General features: G+C 41.4%; 1 non-coding gene across 1 annotated transcript; it reads right to left on the bottom strand.

Annotated features, from left to right (window-relative positions):
• Positions 1-297: 297 nt before the first annotated feature.
• On the bottom strand, positions 298-404 carry LOC122025874. Its single transcript, XR_006123898.1, has one exon. It is a non-coding gene; the product is annotated as a small nucleolar RNA R71 (small nucleolar RNA).
• Between the last annotated feature and the right edge of the window lie 20,798 nt (positions 405-21,202).

Raw genomic sequence — 21,202 nt, 5'->3', positions numbered from 1 at the left:
GTTGAAGCAAATCATTTTGAATTGAAGCAAACTTTTATTTCCATGGTTCAGCAACATCAATATGGCGGTGGTCCGATGGAGGATCCAAATCATCATCTTGATAACTTCAATGAATTATGTAGCATGATGCGCATCAATGGAGTTCCTCCTAAGGCCATCAGACTATTATTATTCGAGTTTTCTTTGAGGGACAGAGCTAAGACTTGGCTAAATTCCTTGCCTCTGAACAATATTACTTCTTAGGTCCAATGTGAGCAAGTCTTCTTGGATAAGTTCTTCCCACCAAGTAAGACAGTACATCTTTGAAATCTTATTGCAAGCTTTAATCAAACAGACTCTGAATCTCTCTATGAAGCTTGGGATAGATTCAAAGGAATGCTGAGAGACTGCCCACATCATGGACTAAAAAATGGCTCATGATTCACACTTTCTACAATGGGATCAACTATCAAATAAAGGCTTCTTTAGATTCTACTATTAGAGGAGCATTAATGAACAAGGGCCTAGAGGAAGCAGAAGACATCATTGAGAGTGTGGCACAGAACCATCACCAATGGGCCTCAGAGTGAAGTTCAGTAGCAATTAAGACACTAAGAAAAATATAATGTGGACACACTTGATTTGATTACTACAAAGCTTGATTTGTTATCAAAGTAGCTTGAGAATATGAATACATGCTCTGTAAATGCAATTTTTGTAACTTGTGAAGTATGTGGAGCTTCAGAACACACAAAAGATGCTTATCCTTTTGGAGCTATCAATATGTAAATTTCTCAAGTGGAACAATATGATGCTATTGGTGACTACAATCAGAGGCAAATCAATCCTTACTCCAATACTTACAATCCAGGGTGAAAAAATCATTCCAACTTCTCATACAAAAGTAATCAAGACTTTGGGCAACAATCGGGATGGCAATCAAATCCACAACCAAGACGATTTGAAAAGCTACGTGAGGAGATATTAGCTAATCAAAATGAAATGAAGTCTGACATCAAGCAGTTGAACATCCGATTGGACAACTCAGAAAAGCAGATAAATGCAAGAATGGATAACCAGGACAAACATATCAAGATGTTTAAAAATCAAGTTGCTCAAATAGCTAGTTCTTCTTCCTCAAGAGTTCAAGGAAATTTTCTTGGCAAACTTGAACCAAATCTCATGGAGCATTGCAAGGCAATTGAGCTAAGGAGAAAATGGACCTTGAGTAATCCCCAATTGACCACTACAACTGAAGATGGAATTAATCTAAGTGAAGAGTCGTGTACTCCTTTCTCACATCCAGAGAGACACAGAGAGGAAGAGGAGATTACTGTCAAGGTTGGACAGCTCTCATCTGTAATTAAACTTCAAACAGTTCCATTCCCTCAGAGAATACTTAGAACACAAAAAGATGCAGAGTTTGAAAATTTTTTAGAAAAGATCAAAGAAATTTTTATTGATATACCTTTATTAGACGCTTTACATCAAATGCCAAAATTTGCTAAGTTTATGAGAGACATAATTTCAAACAAGAGAAAGAAGGATGAGTTTGAGACAGTGGCATTAATAGAAGATGTTAGTGCATTGCTTTTGAACGCCTTGCCTCCCAAGCTCTATGAATCTGGTAGTTTTTCAATACCATGCAAAATTAATGATATTATGATAGGCAAAGCCTTTTGTGATCTAGAAGCTAGTGTCAGTCTTATGTCATTCTCTATTTGAAAGAAGATAAGTTTAAGTGATCTGAAGTTAACTACTATCACACTTCAATTAGCGGACTCAATATGCAGATATTCACTAGGTATAGTTGAAGATGTGAAGGTAGAAATAGGGAATTTTATCATCCCTACAGATTTTATGGTCCTAGACATGGAAAAGGACCCAAAGATCACTATAATTCTTGGAAGGCCTTTCCTCGCCATAGCTGGAGCAATCATAGACATAAAGAATCACAAGTTATCACTGAAAGTTGTCAAGGAAGAGCTTGCCTTTAACTTATCCCCAACTTCACTATATCCTTCTTTTGAATTAATTCCAAACTCTTCTCCAAGTACTTTGATGTTAATTGAAAATGGTTATAGGTTTAGAGAAGAAAAGCATGAAAAATTTATGTATCATCCGACTCAACCCCTAGACATAACAGTTAATCCGGGGAAGCAAGAAGTAGTTTTGGTAGGAAACCATTAGGTTTAGCTTCACCATCTTTCTGACATAGCTGGTTGTGGAAGGAACACCTCCCTTTCAAGGCCAAGGCTCCCAGTTGAGTCGTGTCAAAGGTCGAGCTTGGGACTTAAAACAAGCGCTCCCTGGGAGATACCCTAAGAGTTTTCTTTTCTTTTGTTTCATTATTTTCTTCTTTGTGGAGCCTAATAGTTTCATCTTTGTACTTTGCAGGATTTTGGACTTAGCCATGCCATTTGGCATGATCTGAAGAGTAAATAGGGTCATGCCCGTGCTATTTGGCATGGGTAAAGGAAGGACAACAGAGCCGTCTTGGCTTTGCCAGTGCCAATTGGCATGGGCAAACTCAGCCAGAATAAGCTCCTATGCCCTTTGTCCTGGGGCATGGGGAGTACCCGTGTCCTAAGGCACGAGTTATGAAAACATAACCTAGCCACTTTGGCTCTGCTCGTGCCATTTGGCACGGGCATGAAGCAATAAGAGAGGCGGGTTGTGTCAAAAGACACGACCACAAATAAAGAGGCAGAGCCATTTTGGTTCAACCCGTGTCAAAAGACATGGCCACATAATGGGTCGTGTTAATAACACATGGTTGGGTTATAAACTCAGCCATGGTCGTGCCCTAGGGCATAGCGGCCCCCCCCCCCCCCCCCCCCCCCCCCCCTCCTTTCTCTCCTTTTCTATTCATCTCCTCTTCCTCCAAACTCCTTCCATTCTCAAAACCTTTTCTTCCTGCATGAGGTCTACTCTCCCCACTCTCAAAATTCCCCTTTCTCTTCTAAATAAGAGTAGATCTTGAATAAATTCTTCCTTATCTACTCAAAAATCTAGATCTATTCTTTTTTCTTTTCTCCTTGCTTGTTCTCCATTAGATCTAATTCCTTAATTTGCAAATAAATCTTCCCATCTTACATATATTTTAATATATCTAACATCATGAAACACATTCATAGGTTAGGTGGATCTAGTGGAGGGGATGATCTAAAAAAGGACAAAGGAACAAAGCAAAGCACCTATGAAGGAGAAGACGCAGCGAAAGGAAAAGGAAAGTGACCTGCTCAAGATGAAGGTAAAACTAATGAATTCGGCGTTTTACTTAGGAATGAAGATCAAAAGTTTAGATTTGATAACTTGTTTAGCCATAAATTAGTTTGTACACATTACATGGATAGTACAACCATGGAGTGCTTGGAAATAAGAGATGATGTGGATTGGTCGATTGGTAATTTATAATTGAGTGAATTGATGTACACTAGTGAATCAACCTACCCACGCCTTGTCCTCAAATTTTTAAGTTCCTTAGACTATAATTTCACTTCCGACAATGATCATGATGGGAAAAATTAGATTTAAATTAATGAATCATGATTATCTTTGGGCTCTCTACAAATTTAATAATGGTTTTGGATTACCCACAGAGGTATCTCGCAAGTTTGATTATAGATACAATGTCAATTCCTTTTGGAGCTTGATCACTGGTCTAAGTGAACCTCATGACCCATCTAGATCTAAAGCTTCCCATATGCAGAACCCCGTCTTTCGATACCTTCACCATGTTATGAACAAGACTATCTATGGTAGAGGTGAGAGTTATGATGTGGTAAGAATGGTGGAGCTTTACTCTATATGGGCCATGATTCACAAAATAGAATTTGATGGAGGGTTCCAGTTTTTACAAACTATGTAGAGAGCAGGGAAGGAAAACTTAAGAACAATTGTATTTGGTAGGTTCATTACGACCATTGCTAGGAAGTTTGAACTAGACATTTTGAGTCTAGAAACTATACATGGTAATTTCAAAATAGACATAGCCACGTGATTAGCAATGAAAATGATTTGTCGGGATGAACATGGATTTAGTTTTCCAAAAAGGGAAGGGTTCCCTGTCCCTTTACTAAATCGTGAGTGCACAACAATTTATAAACTCAATAATTGGATTTTTAAGGATCCAATTCCTGGTTCCTCCTCATCCCCCATAGAGCATCACGAGTATCCCTCACCTACAGGCCCACCACCGGTCAGATTTTCTGACCTGACAAGACATTCATTTGCTTACGGTAGTACGGGGCCATCTAGCTTTAATTCTCTCTACTTTCCGTACATCATTGGATTCGTTTCATGAGAAGCAAGACATTTCTCATAAGTTGTTGGAGGATCACTGTGACTTCAGTTATGACCAATTCTAATATGTACAGGACCAATTTCAGAAGAGGAATCACCTTTATAGTAGGGTATCCAATTTCATGGGAGACTATTACACTCACCAAGGGAGAATAAATAAGTTTCTGGACTCCATGGATATCACGCGTCAGCAGGTGGCTGCGTTATACAAATATTATGAAAATATTGGCCTTCTCCCTATAGTCCCTAGATATCTCCCTGGGCCACGATCTCCATCGGGGAGCAGACCTCCTCCGGGTTGTCTTTAGTAAGTGGTAGGCTTGTCTGTTTCCCACCCCCTTTCCCTCACCCACCCCCTTAAGTTTAATTTCATTGAGGACAATGAAGTGTCCAAGTCTGGGGGGTTTTAGGTACAGTACATTTTGTTTTCTTAGTCTAGTTGCACTTTGTTTTCCCTCATGTTTTGAGGAATTTAGAGTTACACTTTCTATACTATTACTGCTGACTTATCCAAGAGTAAACATCTAGCACGATAATTATCTAGAAGTCATGAGCTACATTTCTTATTGACAGTATATTCAGGTGATCTATTTTTCTATCCATAGTGGAACAAAATGATCATATGATTTGTTTGATAGCAAAATTTTTCGCACGTTTATGATTTAGATTCATGTTGATAGGTTATGAGTGCTAGTATGTTTAGTAATTTACTTTTCTCTATCATTAGTAGCAGGACATGAGCATTATTTTTTGTTGAAAGGATTTGATTTTAGTATAGCTTGAGGATCTCTATACACCTTACCTTATTTTGATAGTTGAAAGTTCTGAAAATAGTCATGAATCATTAGACTTGATGAGTAATTGAATTCCCATGGTGATTTCTTAACTACATCTCGGTTATTAGATTGATGCTCAAAATATTAAAGCTCATTTGGGAAAATGAAAATCCCACAAATTGCATCATTTTAAACGTGCAATTGAATAAAAAGAAACATATGAAACAAGGGATTGAAAAATTTATTTTCATGAGTGGAAACTAGTTGTTTACCCCTTTGAGACCGAGTTAGGTTATTAGAGAAATGAACACTAGATTTCTCTTGTTATCGAGCACATTCTTTAGACCTTGGGTAGATCTAGGAAAAGATGAACCAAGCAGTGTTTGCTATTGGGAATAAAAGGAAAAGATGGTTCAATGACGATTTGACTAAGACTAAAAATTGAAACTTGAGAAATTTAGGTCATGATTTTCATTGAGCACTAGGGGTGATCGGGGATTGGGTTGGTTCAGTTATTAGGGTAAAAAACTATCCAACCCTACTAAATCAAATAATACAATATCAGGACCCTACATCTGGCCCTATATCCGACGATTCTTATGTATCAGATATTCGGCGGGTTGTTAGTTATTTGGATATCCAACCTTATATCCAATTAAATATAAATATAATAAAAATAAAATATTTTAAAATGATAATAGGCATTACTCATTACACGTTGTAGCAGCTAATCGACAGTAGCTGCTACAACATGTAGCAACTTATCGACAGTAGCTGCTACAAGTAGGGGTGATCACGGATCAAGTTAGTTCGATTATTGGGGTAAAAAACTATTTGGCCCTACTAGATCAGATAATGTAATATCATAACCCTATATCTGACGGGTTTTTTTCTATTCGGTTTGGGTAGGTATGAGCGGTTTGGTCGGTTTGGCGGGTTGACTGCTCACCCCTATTGAGCATGGAGAACTCACTCATAGGATAATTAAATTCATTTATGATCATGCTCATTATTGAAAATGTTTGATAGAGTTAAATTGATTTACTAAAGATTATGATACACTTACTCCTACACATGCTTCTAGACTGCAGAATTTTGCTTGATAACAATCATGGGCTTTATAGTGGATCACTCTTGATTATACTCATTAGTTTCACTAAGATTGATATAATTGAATAGAATCACTAGGGATACATATTTTAGCTCATGAATCTAGATTGCAGAGTTTGCTTGAGGACAAGCAAATGTTTAAGTCTGGGGTGTGATGCGCGTAGATTATATATGCTATTTCATACTATTTGACACACATCTACATATATTTTATGTTTATGATCTATGTGTTTTGCACCCTTTTCTATTATATTTTAGTATTGTAAAATACCGAAAAAGGGAAGATAATAATAAGAGGAATTTTCCAGAATTTTTGAAAATATTTCGGGAATTTTTCGGAGCTCGTATGGACGAGCTTACGGGGATAAATATGGTGTCCAGGAAAGCCTGTTTAGGCTACCTAATTTAAGCGAGGAAAAGTTGAATTTATTTATCTATTTTTTTTCTGTTTTTCTTTGTTTTCGTCGAACTCTCCCCTTTCCCCCGCGTGACCGATGCCATCTCCTCCCATGCCCTAATTGGCGACGGTTTCTTCCCCTTCCTCACGATTTAAGGCCGAACCCAATTTTCACTCGCCTCTCCTCCTCTCCTCTGGCCGACGAGACACTGACCCCTGATCCGTAGGCATCCGAGCCCTAGCGTCGCTGTCGTCGCCACAACCTATGCCGCCGCGGCTTCCTCTGCCCTAGCCCGGCCAACCCGCAACTCCCTCACTCTCCCGAGACACCGCCGGCCCCAGGAACCCTAGAGCTGATCGCCTTTCCATTGCGACACCGCTACTACCCGACATTGTCGAACCTCTTCCGGCTGCGGACACCTAGCAACCGTCGCCAGCCGAGGTCCCTACTTCTTCCTTTTCCCCTCGTGTCTGTGCCCAGTGCCCTAGACTTACACCACCGCCTGTGGGAGTTGCTGGACAGATTATCCGGTTGCAAATTCCTTCTTTGCGGCCAAGTTTGAGGTAATCACCAGTCCTGACCACTGATTTAGGTAAGTGGATGTGGAATGGTTGATTTGGGGTACCTGGTTGGGTGTGGGATTGCTAATTTAGTGTATATGGTTTGGTGGACAGCAGCTTCACCAGCTCCAGCCACTGTTGTTTGCTGTCATCGGCGGAGAAGAAGGTCAGGTAAGGATCCTTTTTAACTACAACAGTGATGTAGATGTAGATTTTGGTATATTACTATAAGGATTCCTAATTAGTGGAATTTTGATAATGGATCTTTGTGGTAGGTTATGGACTGCCTGATTAGTTGACCATGTGTAGATTAATTCTTATAGGAAGGATGATGGTAATATGATTAGGGTTTTGACCTAATTTAGGGTTAGATATTTTATTTAGCTATTTATGAGAATTGTAGCCAAATAAAATATATTTATATTGGTAACACAGGACTTTGACGTGAGACGAGCATCTCGACGTCAGATTTGGATCGGATTGAACCTTTCTATTGGAGGCGGGTACTTTGACTTTATGTCATTTGATATGCATAGTAATGTTTTTAACAAATAGCAATGATTGTGTTTCTTATCTGCTTCGTTTGGTCACTACCTGATTTGTTACATGCTTGTTTGTTTACTTGTTATGCACTTCATGTTAGTACCTACCTGATTATACATGCTTATAGGGGTAGTGACACAACCATGTTATTTATTATGTTCAGGACTTAGGATTTTTGATACCTTATCTGACCTATGTACCTTAGATCTTCAGATTGATCCATTGATGCTAGGGTACACATTTTATATCAATGGATAGGTTCAGGATATTTCCATGCTTAGTGTCATGCACCATCTTGCATGATTGCATGTTGTCCGATAGTCGACTCCATTATTGTTGAGCACATCGCCAGTTACATGGATCTGCACACACCACCACTCATGGGTTAGTGGTTTTTATCAGGCAGGGTGTGTGACAGTTCTGCTGTTTGGCTTCGATGGTCCGGTGACTCAGCGTGGTAGCCGGCAGACAGTTCTGCTCTGTTAGGCTCCACTGGTTTAGTGTAGCAGCATGGTAGCCGGCAGACGGTTGGACTTTGTTAGGCTCCGTTGGCCCGCTCATGGGTAGTGTCACGTAGCGTGGTAGCCGGCAGAGATTCCTCCCCGTCATTGTGTACCGGGAGATGAGAGCATTGAGCTCCCCCATTTATGATTTAGGGTAGGAGGATAGGTGTACTCCAACAGCATCCCGTCCACTCGGTCACACATCAGGAGCAGTGATGGCAGAGTGCACGGTTGTCACAACCCTACCCACTCGATCTCACCATTATGTGTGAGATGGCTGACTAGCGTCAGGGGTGACCATGTGTAACACCCATGAAATTATAAGATAGGCATATGAATATTATTTTTCCTTAGAGCATAGAAATGAAAAGAATAAGAGAAAAAGGAAAATAAAAACAAAAATATAGAATAAGAAGAGGTGAGGTCAAGGATTGAACCTTGAACCTCCCACAAATGATGGAGATAAATTGATGTATGATAACCACTAGGATAAGGAGTAATAGTTGGATGGAAAGGAATGAAAAATTTAATTAAAGGTGAGAAGGTAATAAAAGAAAACTAAACAAAAGAGCAAGAGAAAACCAAGTGGCTTACCTTCTTTACCTCTTGGTTAAGAAAAGGAGCAAGCAAAAGAGGAATTGCCTACTTCCCTCCCTCTCTCAATTTTCATGGGAATTAAAGGAATGATGGAGAAGAAGAGTTGAGGGAATGAATGAAGACATGTTTCATTGAACAAAGGAATAAATAGATTTGGGAGAAGAAAAACAAGAGAGTAAGTCCTTTTCTTTCTTCCTCCTTCTTCCTTCTTCATTCCTCACCGAACCAAGAACCTTTCCCTCACCTCATTCTAATAGCTAAGTTAAGTTCTTCTCCAAGAAAACTAATTTCCGTGAAAAAGCCCTCAAGTCCTAGCCCTTCCAAGCAAAGGAAACAAAAGGAGGTACAAGAAGAAGAAGCTTTCCCTTTCCTTGGCACTTAGGATACTTTTCTCCTTAAGAAAAACCACAAGCAAAAGGATGTAAGTTTCCCTCACCTGTGGTACAATAGCTTTTGTGTGTTCTATGAAGATTCGGTTACATAAAAATCTAAGAAAACCTAATGAAGAATTTCGGCCAAGATAAGACCAAAGGAAGGACCTAGGGAATGTAAAGATCTAAATTTCGACATGCTCGATATGTTTCTTGTAACATGTATTTTATGGTAGGGATTTATTTCATGTTTCTATGCTAGAATGTTTAGTTAGAACTTAGATTCATGATCCTAGACTTTCGGCGAAGCATGAACAAAAGGATTAGGTAAGCTTAAGCCTCAAACTAAAACATGCTCCTTTGTTCTTATGATAGGTGCCCTATGATAATGGTATTGTTAACATTTTCTCCTACTTGTTATATTGTTTGGAACTTTATTTTCAGGCTCATGAATATTCGGCTATGGTAGAACTAATGGCCTAGGAGAGCTTTAATTTAAAACTAAGCATGCCATGATTTCCCTAAGATAAGATATGAAGCTATTATGATATGCCCATGATTGTATGTTGAGTTGAACTTTATTTCATGTCTATGAAGGTTCGGCCATGTTTAGATTTGAGGCCTAGGAGAGTTTAAAATAAGTCTAAGATGCTCATGACCTTCTTGATGAAGTGATATGAAACTAACTTAATGTTTTTATGTTTGTTTGTTGCATGGAAATTTGGTTACATGCTCTACAACTTTCGGCCACACAAGGTTTTAAGACCTAGGAAACTTAGAACCTAACCCAACCATGCTCATGTTGTTCCTTGAAATATTTGCTATGAAAGTTGTTTAAGATTCTCATGCTTTTAGGACACTTGAACCCTAGCTTTAAGTCCTACAAGTTTCGGCCATATCATGTTTAAGGGCCTAGGAAACTTAGAACCTAACTCAACTATGCTCATGTTGTTCCTTGAAATATTTGCTATGAAAGCTGTTTAAGGTTCTCATGCTTTTAAGACACTTGAACCCTAGCTTTAAGGCCTACAAGTTTCGGCCATATCATGTTTAAGGGCCTAGGAAACTTAAAACCTAACTCAACTATGCTCATGTTGTTCCTTGAAATATTTGCTATGAAAGTTGTTTAAGGTTCTCATGCTTTTAGGACACTTGAACCCTAGCTTTAAGTCCTACAAGTTTCGGCCATATCATGTTTAAGGGCCTAGGAAACTTAGAACCTAACTCAACTATGCTCATGTTGTTCCTTAAATATTTGCTATGAAAGTTGTTTAAGGTTCTCATGCTTTTATGACACTTGAACCCTAGCTTTAAGCCCTACAAGTTTCGGCCATATCATGTTTAAGGGCCTAGGAAACTTAGAACCTAACTCAACTATGCTCATGTTGTTCCTTGAAATAATTGCTATGAATTTGTTTAGGGTTCACAAGCTTGAATGATAATTTTTAACCCAATGTATGTTTGATAAGTTTCGACCATGATAAGTTGTAAGCTTAAGAAACCTAGAACTCTACCTAAACTTGCTCACGGTGTTTTCTTATGGTATAGGAAATGATACTTATTTAGGGTTCACATGTTGGTATGGAGTTTTTACCTAAAACCCAATCTATATGTTTCGGCCACTATAAGACATTAGGGTTAGAAAATCTAATTATGTTTCCCATGTATCTTATATGTCATGTTTACGAGATTGCTATGCTTCTATGTTTAATTATGCACACTTATGATCTATACATGATGGAAACCCTTATGCTATGCTGTGTGTTATTTACGATGAGCTGTGTGCCCAATTTACACGATATATGTGATGAGCTGTGTGCCCAAGTTTACATGATATTTATGATGAGTTGTGTGCCCAAGCTATGTATGTATTATGATGTGCTGTGTGCCCAAAGTTTACATACCATTATGATGAGCTGTGTGCCCAAAATTCTATATGGTATGATATGATAAGAAATACGATGTGAAATGATAAGAACCATTATATGATATGCATGACATGCTACTTTATTTTATATGGCTTGTACCAAGGGTGGGCTCCATAAGCGCCCCGGGGTCGATGGACTAAGAAACGGGCCTCGTTAGGGATGGGCTCCTAAGTGCCCCTAGGTCGATGGACTAAGAAACGGGCCTAGTATGTATGCCTTGTAGGGTTCAAGACTTGCTACCTTGGACCTACATGAGACGCGCGCATTTATGTATGTGGTACAAGCCGGGGCCCTAACCATGTTATGATCACGTTTAAGTATGTAAGTAAAAAGTTTTTCAAAGGACATGCTGCATATATTATTGCATGAATCATGTTTTTGAAAGTCATCTCGCATAACACATTATGATTATGTTATGATATACCATGATGCCTATAATTATGTTATGTTATGTTAGGACGAACCTTATGATTATGTTATGATATGTTATGATCATGATTATGTTATGCTAGAATATACTTTATGACTTTATTAGGATATGCCATGATACCATATGATTATGTTATGATATGATGCTTCTATACTTGATATGATGAGTTGTCTTTATTCTTTATGCCTTGAAGCTTTATTTATGCTATACGGTTTTCGTGAGTAGGAAAGGATCTTACTGAGCCTTGAGTGCTCACAGCTAACTTTCCTTGTACCACAGATAAGGGCAAAGAGTGGATGTACTAAGGGAGCAGCAGGAGGGGGCAAGGAGGACGTGTGTAGTAGTGACTTGGCTAAAGAGAAAGACCTGCTTCTAGTTAATAAGAATTATGTTCATGTTGTTCTTTTATGACTCTATGACACTTCATCATGCTCTTTAGTATTATGGGTTAAATTTATGTTAAGCATGTTATGTAACTCATATGATAGGTTGTTAGCGATGATGATTTGAAAAGTAAAAGAAAAGTTTAAAAAGAAAAAAATATATACTGTAGATAAGACTTCCGATGTTTTAAGAAGAAAAGATAAGTAACCCACTCAGCTTAAGCAGGAAGGGGCGGGGCGTTACAGTTTGGTATCAGAGCCAAGTTTAGCCTTTTCACTACACACATGTCAAGCCTCCATCCTGCCGCTCCAAGTAAGAATCTATATGCTTAAAATTAATTCTTCTATGATGCTTTAATATTATGCATGATTTCTTATTTTGTTTTATGATGTTAAGTCACAGTCCTAGTTTAGGTATGCCTGATGGTAGGATAGGAATAATAACGATCTTATTTTTAGCCTGGATAGAAATAACGATAATTTATTATTATTTAATGAAGATAAGCATGGCTAGGAGACGTACTACCCGAGCAGACGAGGCAGCTACTCCACCAGATCTGACTCAGGTAGTTACTGACCTCCAGCATCAGATCACGGAGCAACAGCAGCTGATCACGACCTTGATGGGTTAGCAAGAAAATCCTGCCACCCCACCAGTAAATCAGAATGCAGCGCCCGTCATCCCAGTAGTTGCACCAGTACCACCGATAGCCCCTGCCCCAGTGGTCAGACAGGAGACCTACTTGATACAGTGGCTAAGGCTGAAGCCGGAAAATTTCTCAGGTACTTGCGAGCCATGGGACGCTCAGGCCTGGTTCAAGACAGTGGAAAACATAGTGGAATTACTGGACTGGCCCGTAGCGGAAAAGATCAAGTGTGTATCATTCTGTTTTTCCGGAGACGCAAGGATGTGGTGGGAAAGAGTAAAAGCAAAGAGACAGATTAATTAGATGAACTGGACGGACTTCGAGACAGAGTTCTTCGAGGAATTCTTCGATATGCAAGTGACGAACCGACACTATGACGAGTTCACCGAGTTTCGACAAGGTGACCTATCAGTGAACGAAGCAGTAAAACGCTTCAACCGTTTGGCACGCCTAAGTCTAGAATTGGTTCGCACAGAAAGAGGAAGGGTCAGACTGATGTTGAAGATGCTTCGACCCAAAATAGCACTGAACGTGGCCGGCGGAGTTAATAGACCTCAGACTACAGAGGAATTGGTCAGCAGTGCCCTCATCACAGAACATTATCAGAACGCAATAAACGGGAATAAGAGTCAGGCCTGAACAGAAGGACAGAGACCCTCAGGTAATAAAACAAGATGGAAAGGGACCTCCATTGGAAAAAGGAAACAATGGGACAATGCAAAAGGTGGCTCAGTGAATAAGCAACCGAAGTATCCTCAGTGCACTATTTGCGGAAAGCTGCATCCTGGAATATGTCACAAGGGTACAAGAAGGTGCTATAATTGCGGAGGGGAAGGACATCTGGCCAGAGACTGCACTAACCGGTTCCAGGTACCACCCCAGCAGAACAACCAAAACAAGAGTACCCCCTCACAACTATATCAGATGCAAGCTACTATTGAGGGAACACCGATTAGCCAAGGGAGATTGGAAGCTCCACCAACTACAACGAACGCCAGGGTTTTCTTGCTTACTAAAGAAGATGTGGCGAACGCCACTACTGTCGTCACAGGTCAGTTACCTACTTTTAGTCAATATGCCAAAGCTATATCTGGTGCTAAAGGTGAACTAGTGTTCGACATTATTGGGAAACCGAGAGATATTACTAGTCAATGGATCGAAAATATGTCCAGGCAGCTCTCTACCATGACCATAGCACCCACATTATTCGATAATTTATTAGAGAAACAAACCAGTGACCAAAGTCTCCAAAGGATTAAACAAGAAACCCTAGAAGGAAAGAATGACGGATTCCGGATCACGGACAATGAAATATTATACCTCAGGGATCGATTATGTATTCCCGGGGATCCAGAGTTGCGAAGGAGGATACTAGAGGAAGCTCATTCAACGCCCTATGCAAGGCACCCAGGATCCACCAAAATGTACCAAGATTTGAAAAAAAAATTTTGGTGGTCCGGTATGAAAAGAGATGTGGCTCAGTATATCGGTTCTTGCCTGACCTGTCAGAGGGTTAAAGCATAACATCAGAGACCGGGAGGATTACTGCAGGCTGTCCAAATTCCAGAATGGAAATGGGAAGATATCTCTATGGACTTTATAGCAGGATTACCCAAGACAACAAACGGCTACGACGCCATATGGGTAATTATGGATAGATTAACCAAATCCGGACATTTTCTAGCAATCAAAATGACTTATTCGATTGAGCAACTAGCTCAATTATATGTCAAGGAAATTGTTAGGCTATATGGGATCCCTAAGACCATCATTTCAGACAGAGATGGTCGTTTCGTTTCACATTTCTGGGAATGCATCCAGAAGACTCTTGGTACGAAGCTATTATTCAGTACCGCCTTTCACCCTCAGACCGATTGACAAACAGAAAGGGTTAATCAAGTGCTAGAAGATATGTTACGGGCATGCGCATTAGACCTCAAGGGAAGCTGGAGCCGATATTTATGTCTAGCGGAATATGCCTACAATGATAGTTACCAGGCTACTATTGGGATGGCACCTTACGAGGCTCTGTACAGGAGGAAATGCAGATCCCCTATATGTTGGTACGAAGACGGCGAAAAGAAGGAGATGGGATTCCAAACCAAGTTCATCGATAACACCACCCAGGCTATACAGAACATCTGCCAACGAATAGAAACTACTCAGAGTCGACAAAAAAATTATGCGGATAAGCGACGAAGACCATTAGAATTGTAACGACCCGTCTCCTACTGACTAGGCTGCGAGGCCGATCGCTACAGTTATGCTGTGCTAAATTACTATTGCGGAAAATTTGGATTTATTAAAATTTTACTAAACTGATTACTGTAAGTTGAACTTAATATTCTAGGTGTACCTAGGAGTTGTACACATGCTAGGGAAGATAATCTATGCCTCTCGGATGGCCTGCTAGCTGTAATCAGGCATTTCAATCGATCCATAGATCGATTGGCCTGTCGGATCGATCCCGTGATCGATCCAGCTTGTTACTGGCACGGAAAAACTATCTGGATCGGTCGGCAGACCGATCCATATGCTCCCTCGCCTCTGTATGCGGCTGGATCGGTCTACCGACCGATCCAGGAGCACACTGATCGGTCGGTAGACCGATCCAGTGGCTCACTGATCGGTCAGGCTGACCGATCAGTGAGCGTCTGTGCTCTCTGTTCGCACAATGGATCGGTCGGCTGACCGATCCATAACAGAGGCCAACTCTCTGTTCGCGCATGGATCGGTCAGCTGACCGATCCAGCGGCACAACCCACTCTCTGATCGGTCTGTAGACCGATCAGAGTTCTGATTTCAGCTTGAAACTCTGATTTCAGCACTTGGGCGTGCCAAAATCTCACATATGAGTTATACACTACATGAGAAACATTCTAATGACATAAAACTAGTATTCTAAACTTAACATGACACATAGTTCACTGATTCATAGCATTACACAACTAAACGTGCATGAAAGTAAAACACTAAAGAGTTCTACGGTTTAAACTTGCTAAGTCCCCTAAGAATCTTTTATTCCAGTTCCTGCCACACACACCATCTCTGCATTGGCCTCCAGCTTCCTCCGCTAGTCCATTTTTCCCTTACCTTTATCTGCAGTATAAGGAAAATAGAATCTGTAAGCTTAAAGCTTAGTAAGAAACCAACTACCTCACTAAAACATGCAACGATGTAAACGTGCTTTTAAATAATGCTATTTGAAAACGTGTACTGGCATGGCATACTATAGTTGCAAGCATAAACTGAAATAACTGAACATGCATACTGAACATGGCATGGCAACTAATCATATGAATCAATAAAGATAACTGAACTGAACATATAATAAACTAAACTATAGCTAAACTGATACTGAATTCGAACTCAACTAACATAACTAATTTTGAGCTTTGAAAAACTAATTCATAATAAGTGAAAATACATAATCATGCTGTTTGGGCCCGGCATCTGTACTTGCTGTGCGCGCATCCCTAACTAGACCCGGGTTTGCAAGTCCCGAATTTAGTAGGGTTAACTAGGTTATCTAAACCTAGGGACGACTGTGGGAGTCCAACCCAATGGATATCTGATCCAGTACAGTGCCACTGAAAATAAAATACTGAATATAGCTAACTGTTTTAACTTGCTGTTTCTAGGTTATCTGAACCTAGAGGTAGGTTGTCTGAACCTATAGGCGACTGTGGGAGCCCACCCATTGGACCGTGGTCCCATATAAGCTAAAATAACTGATTTACTGATTTAAATGCTTCTAATGCATTTAACTGAACTATTAAAATGCCAAATTTGCATTTTAACTTAACTAGCTATTTTATCGAACACCTAGTATGCCCCAACTCTCCCCTCTATTAGGGAGAGCACTTCTAGGCACCCGACAATGTCTAGGAACCCCCACTGAAGAGGGAATACGTGTCCGGCCCATCTAGAAGTACTCACTAAACCCTAAATCTGCGAGGAGGGTCAAATTCACCCTATGCGTCGATAAAAGCTGCATATAGCTAAACTAGTGCGTATAAAACCAAACGGAGCTACTTATACTACAGGTGAGGGGTTTCTTACCTTGTGTGCTAGATTTCTTACAAATCTAATCGCTAGAAATTCCGGTGGAGACGATTTCTCGACGATTCACTCGCGTCCACGTGCTCTACTCGCGGAGGGGAACGTCCTTGTGCTAAAATCATCGCCGGAAAGTGACCTTGGGACCCTAGGATGGAACCCTAGTTCTTCCCTTGTTGTGGCGCCGAGAGAAGGAGAGGGGAGAGGGGTTGGCGTCGGCGTGAGGGTTTTGGAGAGGGGTTACCGAACCAAGTTCTAAAAATAAACCAAACCCCAACTTAAATTTCCTATTTATACTAAGTAATTAATTCGGCCAAACCAATTATAAATATAGTTGATTCCCTTTCCTTTCAGCACGACCCTGCTGGGTTCACCGGTTACTAAGGCTAACTAAAGGTTTAGCGGACCCGAGAGGTCCCGGGTTCGATTCCCGCTTATGCCATTTTACTTTTCTAATAATTTTTGCTACTTCCGCTACTCGGAAAATTCCGGAAAAATATCTAATAATTCCAGAAAAATCATAGAATATTCCTAAAATAGTTTTGAGAATTTTCGGGCGTTACAATCCCCCATACCTTATAAAAAGTTTGTCCTCGAACTTAGAATAATTCTGGGTACTTCTGTCTCATGCTGGCTTCTGTCTCCCAAGTTGCCTCTTCTGCTGTGTGACTGTGCCAAATGACTTTGACTAATGGTACTTCCTTGTTCCGCAATTTCTTAACTGCTCGGTCTATTATCTGAATAGGCCGACTATCATAGCTGAGGTCTTCGCGGATCTGTACCGACTGGGGCTCAATCACCTGGGTGGCATCTGGGGTATGCTTCTTCAGCATAGAGACATGAAATACGTTGTGGACAGCTGACATTTCCTGGGGTAGCTCTAGCTCATATGCTACCTTGCCCACTCTTCTGCTGATAAGGTATGGTCCCACATATCTGGGACTAAGTTTGCCCTTCTTCCCAAAACGCATCACTCCCTTCATGGGAGCTACTCTAGGGAACACTGTATCCCCGACTAAAAACTCTAAGGGTCTGCGCCGTGTATTAGCATAGCTTTTCTAGTGGCTCTGAGCTGTCTCTATCCTCTGGCGGATCTGCTGTATAGCTGCTGTGGTATCTGCTACTAGATCTGTCTGAAGTTCTAGTTCTTTCTGTTCACCACTCTCATACCAGCAGATTGGAGATCTACACCTCCGCCCATAGAGAGCCTCGTAAGGTGCCATGCCGATAGTGGCTTGATAGCTGTTGTTGTATGCAAATTCTACTAAGCTCAGATATTTGCACCAACTTCCCTTGAAGTCTAGGGCACACGCTCGGAGCATATCTTCGAGTACCTGATTTACTCGCTACGTCTGACCATCTGTCTGAGGATGGAATGCTGTGCTGAACTTTAACTTAGTGCCCAACGCTGACTGTACACACTCCCAGAAGTGTGATGTGAATCTGCTGTCTCTGTCTGAAATGATGGTTCGTGGGGCTCCATATAGTCTGATGATCTCCTGGAGATACAACTGAGCTAGCTTCTCCATGGAGTAGGATATCTTGATAGCTAAGAAGTGGGCTGATTTAGTCAACCTGTCGACTATTACCCAGATGGCGTTAAAACCATTCATGGTTCTGGGCAGTCCCACTATGAAATCCATAGAGATATCCTCCCACTTCCATTCTGGAATCTGTATAGGCTGCAGAACTCCTCCTGGTCGCTGATGTTCTGCCTTGACCCTCTGACAGGTGAGGCAGATGCTAACATATCTGGCGATGTCTCGCTTCATCCCGAGCCACCAAAAATGATTCTTCAGGTCTTGATACATTTTGGTGGAACCTGGATGCATCGCATAGGGAGTCTTGTGAGCCTCATCTAAAATCTATCTCCATAGCTCCTCCTGATCTGGAACACAGAGTCTGTCACCAAAATACAACACCCCGCTATCGGACACTCTGAATTCTCTACTTTCTGATTCTGCTAGCCCTTGCTTGATTTTCTGAATTTCGAGGTGAATATCACCAAGCAAGGTAGACTCTAAGGTCATAGTAGAGAGCTGTCCAACGATGAGTTCAAGACCGAAATCTATGATATCCTTCTGTAGGGGCGGTGACATGGCTGTAAGAGATAATAAGGTAGCACTGGATTTTCTGCTAAGTGCGTCGGCTACCTTATTGGCTTTCCCTGGATGGTAGAGGATGTCTATATCGTAGTCTTTGACCAGCTCAAGTCATCTGCGCTGTCGCATGTTCAAATCCTTCTGAGTGAAGAAGTACTTCAGACTCTGATGATTTGTATACACACTGCACTGAGCTCCATATAAGTAATGTCTCCAAATTTTGAGAGTGAACACTACTGCTGCAAGCTCAAGGTCATGAGTAGGGTAATTCTTCTCATAATCCTTGAGTTGTCTGGAGGCATAGGCGATCACCTTGCCGTTTTGCATCAGTACTGCTCCTAGTCCCAACTTAGAGGCATCACTATAGATGTCAAAGCTGCTGGTGTTGTCTGGTAGAGCCAAAATGGGAGCACTGGTCAATCTCCTTTTTAGCTCGCTGAAGCTGTTCTCACAGTCCTCTGTCCACTGAAATTTCCTGTTCTTTCTGGTAAGAGCTGTCAGTGGGGAGGCTATCCTAGAGAAGTCCTCTACAAACTTTCTATAATATCCTGCTAATCCCAGAAAGCTCCTGATTTCGCTGGCGTTCTTAGGTCTCTTCCAGTTACTTACTGCTTCTATCTTGCTGGGATCTACCATAATACCATCCTTTGAGATGATGTGACCCAGGAAGGACACCTGATCTAGCCAAAATTCACATTTTGTGAACTTGGCGTATAGCTGGTTCTGCTGAAGGGTCTGCAATACTAGTTTCAGGTGCTCTGAATGTTCTTCCTGAGTTCCTGAGTAGATAAGGATGTCATCGATAAATACAATAACAAACTTATCTAAATACTCCCTGAATACTCTGTTCATGAGATCCATGAATGTAGCTGGAGCATTGGTCACGCCAAAGGGCATGACTACGAACTCGTAGTGTCCGTATCTTGTTCTGAATGCTGTCTTGGGTATATCCCCTTCTTTAACCTTCACCTGATGATAACCTGATCTGAGATCTATCTTAGAGAACACTGCTACTCCCTTCAGCTGGTCGAACAGGTCATCGATTCTGGGAAGGGGATACCTGTTCTTGATCGTGACTTGGTTCAGTGATCTGTAGTCTATGCACAGTCGCATGCTTCCATCCTTCTTCTTCACGAACAATACAGGCGCTCCCCATGGTGAGTGACTCAGGCGTATGAAACCCTTGTCAAGCAGCTCCTATAGTTGCTCCTGAAGTTCCTTCAGTTCTGCTGGAGCCATGCGATAAGGCGCTTTGGAGATAGGATTTGTACCGGGAATGAGCTCTATCTCAAAGTCAATCTCCCTGTCTGGTGCTAAGCCTGGTAACTCTTCAGGGAAGACTGCTGGATAGTCACATACGACTCGAACCTCTGCTAGTTGTTGGTTCTTATCCTGGCTGGCGTTGACTACATGTGCTAGGAATCCTGTACATCCTGAATCCAGTAGCTTCTATGCTTTCATAGCTGAGAGAAACTTCTTGGCCTTTCTCTTTGGTTCTCCGCTGTATTCAAATTGCACTGCCGCTTCAGGTTGGAAGATGACTTTCTGTTTACGGCACTCTATGGTAGCACCGTATCTGATCAGAAAGTCCATTCCAAAGATAACGTCATAGTCGGTCATCTCTAGCACTATCATATCACAAAAGAGCTCTCTGTCTGCTATAATGACCGGCACTGCTCTGAGCCAGTGCGTGGATGTCATGATCTCTCCTGAAGGTAGTGCCGTCAAAAACTGACCACTGAGTACCTCTGAGGGTATTTCTAATTTTTTTTTAGAACATCCTGGCTATATATGAATGGGTTGCCCCAGTATCAAATAGAACAGTAGCACTATACTATAAAATGCTAATCTGACCTGTGACAACTATCGAGGCATTGGCTACGTCCTCTCTGGTGAGTGAGTAGATCCTCGCATTCGCCATAGCTGGAGGGGCTTCTAATCTGCCCTGGCTGATAAGTGGACCTTCTAGAGCGGCCTGCATCTGGCTGGCCTGCATACTGAATCTGCTGTGGCTGAGGAAGACCGGTCTTGTTCGGGCACTGCTTGGCCATGTACCCTTCTTGTCCACATTCAAAGCATCCTCGTGTGCCCTTGCGACAAACCCCTGGGTGGAATTTCCCACAAGTAGCACACTTTGGATAACTAGGTCGCTTGCTAGATGGTCCTCCTTTTGGGTCACTCCCTAATTTGCGCTTGCTGTTGGAGTTCTCTTTCCAGTTAGAGCTGTGGCCTTGCTGTTTTTGAGTGTGAGAGTTTCCTTGGCCTTTGGACTCTGAGGAGACTTGCTTCTGCTGCTTTATGCTGTTGTGGTAATGCTCTGTGGTCAAGGCACTGCTCACTAACTCCTCTGTGGTTTGTGGCCTATGTATGCCACCAGCCACGTTCACTGCTATCTCTGGCCTCAGCATCTTGAGCATCAACCGGATTCATTCCTTCTCTGTGCTGACTAGCTCTGGGCATAGACGAGCCAACCTATTGAATTTCTTCATGGCTTCCTCAACTGAAAGGTTG

The sequence above is a fragment of the Zingiber officinale genome, chromosome 9B (genome assembly GCF_018446385.1).
Source record: "Zingiber officinale cultivar Zhangliang chromosome 9B, Zo_v1.1, whole genome shotgun sequence".
NCBI lineage: Eukaryota > Viridiplantae > Streptophyta > Magnoliopsida > Zingiberales > Zingiberaceae > Zingiber > Zingiber officinale.
This window is presented reverse-complemented; position numbering and strand designations above follow the sequence as displayed.